At 44.4% G+C, this 6,000-nt stretch overlaps 2 non-coding genes across 2 annotated transcripts; both read right to left on the bottom strand.

The window, feature by feature from the left end:
- Positions 1-3,377: 3,377 nt before the first annotated feature.
- Trnai-uau (transfer RNA isoleucine (anticodon UAU)) lies at positions 3,378-3,449 on the bottom strand. The gene has a single exon. It is a non-coding gene; the product is annotated as a tRNA-Ile (tRNA).
- A 1,847-nt stretch (positions 3,450-5,296) lies between these two features.
- On the bottom strand, positions 5,297-5,368 carry Trnai-uau (transfer RNA isoleucine (anticodon UAU)). The gene has a single exon. It is a non-coding gene; the product is annotated as a tRNA-Ile (tRNA).
- Between the last annotated feature and the right edge of the window lie 632 nt (positions 5,369-6,000).

Here is a 6,000-nt window from a genome sequence, read left to right as displayed (position 1 = left end):
CTGGTGCGATAACCACTACGCTACCGGCGGGGCGATTTTCCCATTCACTTTCTGGGGTATTTATGTTAGATATGTTTGTTTCCTGTGCTTGGGGGTGGTAGCCAGCACCATTCGGACTAATCGGGGTGAAGGGGACCTTCTTTTTAACCCCCGCGTCGTGACTCGAGTGTCTACGACATGTCCAGAGTGGTCGACCAGCTTTGAACCCTCTTAAGCTCCCTTTGGCAACAAGACTGCCAGAACAGAGGCCCTCGCTATGCATGTAGCGAATCAGAATAGGAAAATGAGGGGCTCGTTGAAAATAACACAGAAATAAGGGTTGGCAGTCGAGAAAACCTCGGAAAGCAAAGAGGAGGATGTGGTAGATCATTGAAACAGATTAAGAATTTGGAAAGAAAGAAAGAAAGTGAAGAAAAAATGCCCGCCAGGTGGGATCTGAACCCACGACCTCCAGAATACCGGTCTGGTGCGATAACCACTACGCTACCGGCGGGGCGATTTTCCCATTCACTTTCTGGGGTATTTATGTTAGATATGTTTGTTTCCTGTGCTTGGGGGTGGTAGCCAGCGCCATTCGGACTAATCGGGGTGAAGGGGACCTTCTTTTTAACCCCCGGGTCGTGACTCGAGTGTCTACGACATGTCCAGAGTGGTCGACCAGCTTTGAACCCTCTTAAGCTCCCTTTGGCAACAAGACTGCCAGAACAGAGGCCCTCGCTATGCATGTAGCGAATCAGAATAGGAAAATGAGGGGCTCGTTGAAAATAACACAGAAATAAGGGTTGGCAGTTGAGAAAACCTCGGAAAGCAAAGAGGAGGATGTGGTAGATCATTGAAACAGATTAAGAATTTGGAAAGAAAGAAAGAAAGTGAAGAAAAAATATATATATATAAATATAAAATATATATATATATATATATATATATATATATATATATATATATAAATATATATATATATATATATATATATATATATATATATATATATATATATATATATATATATATATATATATATATATATATATATATATATATATATATATATATATATATATATATATATATATATATATATATATATATATATATATATATATATATATATATATATATATATATATATATATACATATATATATATATATATATCTATATGATATATAAATGTATATATAAATATATATATATATATATATATTTATATATATATATATATATATATATATATATATATATATATATATATATATATATATATATATATATATATATATATATAATAGGTTTGCAAATGAGGTGCTCGTTAGAAAATACAGGAAGAAATGCTAGCATTCTACGACACCAAAGAAGGCATAGGGGAATGGGTAGAATATTTTTTACCGTTAGTGATGTTACATTATTGTTTATTATTATTAATTACGTGAGAAAGAAAGAAAGAAAAACACGCGCCCAGAGTGGGGACCGAACCCACGCCTTTCGATTAGATCTCGAATGCTTTACCAATTCGGCTATCTGGGCGACTGTGTTCCGCTTCACTTTCTGGGGCATTTAAATATACTACAACTGTGTCTGACGCTTGAGGGTGGTAGCCAGCGCCACTCAGACTACACGGGGAGAAGGGGACCTTCTTTTTCAACCCCCGGGGCGTGACGCGAACGTCTACAGCCTGTCATAAGCGGGGTAACGGGCGGGAAACCCTCTTATGCTACCTTGGCATCAAGGCTGCCAGAACCGAGGCCCTCGCTAAGCTTTCGCATGATAATAGGGTTTGTAAACGAGGGGCTCGTTAGAAATACAGGAAGAAATGCCGGCAGTCTACAACGCCAAAGAAGGCATAGGGGAATGGTTAGAATATTTTTTTACCGTCAGTGACGTTACATTATTATTTATTATTATTAATTACGTGAGAAAGAAAGAAAAAAAAACAGGCGCCCAGAGTGGGGACCGAACCCACGCCTTTCGATTAGATCTCGAATGCCTTACCAATTCGGCTATGTGGGCGACTGTGTTCCGCTTCACTTTCTGGGGTATTTTTATATACTACAACTGTATCTGACGCTTGAGGGTGGTAGCCAGCACCACTCAGACTACACGGGGAGAAGGGGACCTTCTTTTCAACCCCCGGGGCGTGCCGCGAACGTCTACAGCCTGTCATAAGCGGGTAACTGGCGGAAAACCCTCTTATGCTACTTTGGCATCAAGGCTGCCAGAACCGAGGCCCTCGCTAAGCTTTCGCATGATAATAGGGTTTGTAAATGAGGGGCTCGTTAGAAATAGAGGAAGAAATGCCGGCAGTCTACAACGCAAAAGAAGCATAGGGGAATGGTTAGAATATTTTTTTACCGTTAGTGACGTTACATTATTATTTATTATTATTAATTACGTGAGAAAGAAAGAAAGAAAAACAGGCGCCCAGAGTGGGGACCGAACCCACGCCTTTCGATTAGATCTCGAATGCCTTACCAATTCGGCTATGTGGGCGACTGTGTTCCGCTTCACTTTCTGGGGTATTTTTATATACTACAACTGTATCTGACGCTTGAGGGTGGTAGCCAGCGCCACTCAGACTACACGGGGAGAAGGGGACCTTCTTTTCAACCCCCGGGGCGTGACGCGAACGTCTACAGCCTGTCATAAGCGGGTAACTGGCTTGAAATCCTCTTATGCTACCTTGGCATCAAGGCTGCCAGAACCGAGGCCCTCGCTAAGCTTTCGCATGATAATAGGGTTTGTAAATGAGGGGCTCGTTAGAAATACAGGAAGAAATGCCGGCCGTCTACAACGCCAAAGAAGGCATAGGGGAATGGTTAGAATATTTTTTTACCGTTAGTGACGTTACATTATTATTTATTATTATTAATTACGTGAGAAAGAAAGAAAGAAAAACACGCGCCCAGAGTAGGGACCGAACCCACGCCTTTCGATTAGATCTCGAATGCCTTACCAATTCGGCTATCTGGGCGACTGTGTTCCGCTTCACTTTCTGGGGTATTTTTATATACTACAACTGTATCTGACGCTTGAGGGTGGTAGCCAGCGCCACTCAGACTACACGGGGAGAAGGGGACCTTCTTTTCAACCCCCGGGGCGTGACGCGAACGTCTACAGCCTGTCATAAGCTGGTAACTGGCGGGAAACCCTCTTATGCTACCTTGGCATGAAGGCTGCCAGAACCGAGGCCCTCGCTAAGCTTTCGCATGATAATAGGGTTTGTAAATGAGGGGCTCGTTAGAAATACAGGAAGAAATGCCGGCAGTCTACAACGCCAAAAAAGGCATAGGGGAATGGTTAGAATATTTTTTTACCGTTAGTGACGTTACATTATTATTTATTATTATTAATTACGTGAGAAAGAAAGAAAGAAAAACACGCGCCCAGAGTGGGGACCGAACCCACGCCTTTCCATTATATCTCGAATGCCTTACCAATTCGGCTATCTGGGCGACTGTGTTCCGCTTCACTTTCTGGGGTATTTTTATACACTACAACTGTATCTGACGCTTGAGGGTGGTAGCCAGCGCCACTCAGACTACACGGGGAGAAGGGGACCTTCTTTTCAACCCCCGGGGCGTGCCGCGAACGTCTACAGCCTGTCATAAGCGGGTAACTGGCGGGAAACCCTCTTATGCTACTTTGGCATCAAGGCTGCCAGAACCGAGGCCCTCGCTAAGCTTTCGCATGATAATAGGGTTTGTAAATGAGGGGCTCGTTAGAAATACAGGAAGAAATGCCGGCAGTCTACAACGCCAAAGAAGCATAGGGGAATGGTTAGAATATTTTTTTACCGTTAGTGACGTTACATTATTATTTATTATTATTAATTACGTGAGAAAGAAAGAAAAACACGCGCCCAGAGTGGGGACCGAACCCACGCCTTTCGATTAGATCTCGAATGCCTTACCAATTCAGCTATCTGGGCGACTGTGTTCCGCTCCACTTTCTGGGGTATTTTTATAAACTACAACTGTATCTGACGCTTGAGGGTGGTAGCCAGCGCCACTCAGACAACACGGGGAGAAGGGGACCTTCTTTTTAACCCCCGGGGCGTGACGCGAACGTCTACAGCCTGTCATAAGCGGGTAACTGGCGGGAAACCCTCTTGTGCTACCTCGGCATCAAGGCTGCCAGAACCGAGGCCCTCGCTAAGCTTTCGCATGATATTAGGGTTTGTAAATGAGGGGCTCGTTAGAAATACAGGAAGAAATGCCGGCAGTCTACAACGCCAAAGAAGGCATAGGGGAATGGTTAGAATAGTTTTTTAGCGTTAGTGACGTTACATTATTATTTATTATTATTAATTACGTGAGAAAGAAAGAATGAAAAACACCCGCCCAGAGTGGGGACCGAACCCACGCCTTTCGACTAGATCTCGAATGCCTTACCAATTCAGCTATCTGGGCGACTGTGTTCCGCTTCACTTTCTGGGGGATTTTTATATACTACAACTGTATCTGACGCTTGAGGGTGGTAGCCAGCGCCACTCAGACTACACGGGGAGAAGGAGACCTTCTTTTCAACCCCCGGGGCGTGACGCGAACGTCTACAGCCTGTCATAAGCGGGTAACTGGCGGGAAACCCTCTTATGCTACCTTGGCATCAAGGCTGCCAGAACCGAGGCCCTCGCTAAGCTTTCGCATGATAATAGGGTTTGTAAATGAGGGGCTCGTTAGAAATACAGGAAGAAATGCCGGCAGTCTACAACGCCAAAGAAGGCATAGGGGAATGGTTAGAATATTTTTTTAGCGTTAGTGACGTTACATTATTATTTATTATTATTAATTACGTGAGAAAGAAAGAATGAAAAACACCCGCCCAGAGTGGGGACCGAACCCACGCCTTTCGACTAGATCTCGAATGCCTTACCAATTCAGCTATCTGGGCGACTGTGTTCCGCTTCACTTTCTGGGGGATTTTTATATACTACAACTGTATCTGACGCTTGAGGGTGGTAGCCAGTGCCACTCAGACTACACGGGGAGAAGGGGACCTTCTTTTCAACCCCCGGGGCGTGACGCGAACGTCTACAGCCTGTCATAAGCTGGTAACTGGCGGGAAACCCTCTTATGCTACCTTGGCATCAAGGCTGCCAGAACCGAGGCCCTCGCTAAGCTTTCGCATGATAATAGGGTTTGTAAATGAGGGGCTCGTTAGAAATACAGGAAGAAATGCCGGCAGTCTATCACGCCAAAAAAGGCATAGGGGAATGGTTAGAATATTTTTTTACCGTTAGTGACGTTACATTATTATTTATTATTATTAATTACGTGAGAAAGAAAGAAAGAAAAACACGCGCCCAGAGTGGGGACCGAACCCACGCCTTTCCATTATATCTCGAATGCCTTACCAATTCGGCTATCTGGGCGACTGTGTTCCGCTTCACTTTCTGGGGTATTTTTATACACTACAACTGTATCTGACGCTTGAGGGTGGTAGCCAGCGCCACTCAGACTACACGGGGAGAAGGGGACCTTCTTTTCAACCCCCGGGGCGTGCCGCGAACGTCTACAGCCTGTCATAAGCGGGTAACTGGCGGGAAACCCTCTTATGCTACTTTGGCATCAAGGCTGCCAGAACCGAGGCCCTCGCTAAGCTTTCGCATGATAATAGGGTTTGTAAATGAGGGGCTCGTTAGAAATACAGGAAGAAATGCCGGCAGTCTACAACGCCAAAGAAGCATAGGGGAATGGTTAGAATATTTTTTTACCGTTAGTGACGTTACATTATTATTTATTATTATTAATTACGTGAGAAAGAAAGAAAGAAAAACACGCGCCCAGAGTGGGGACCGAACCCACGCCTTTCGATTAGATCTCGAATGCCTTACCAATTCAGCTATCTGGGCGACTGTGTTCCGCTCCACTTTCTGGGGTATTTTTATATACTACAACTGTATCTGACGCTTGAGGGTGGTAGCCAGCGCCACTCAGACAACACGGGGAGAAGGGGACCTTCTTTTTAACCCCCGGGGCGTGACGCGAACGTCTACAGCCTGTC

This window comes from Haemaphysalis longicornis, unplaced genomic scaffold (genome assembly GCF_048455015.1).
Source record: "Haemaphysalis longicornis isolate Haplotype H1 unplaced genomic scaffold, Haemaphysalis longicornis Haplotype H1 scaffold_11, whole genome shotgun sequence".
NCBI lineage: Eukaryota > Metazoa > Arthropoda > Arachnida > Ixodida > Ixodidae > Haemaphysalis > Haemaphysalis longicornis.
Note: the sequence above shows the minus strand (reverse complement) of the source record. Positions and strands in the feature narration are given on the sequence as shown.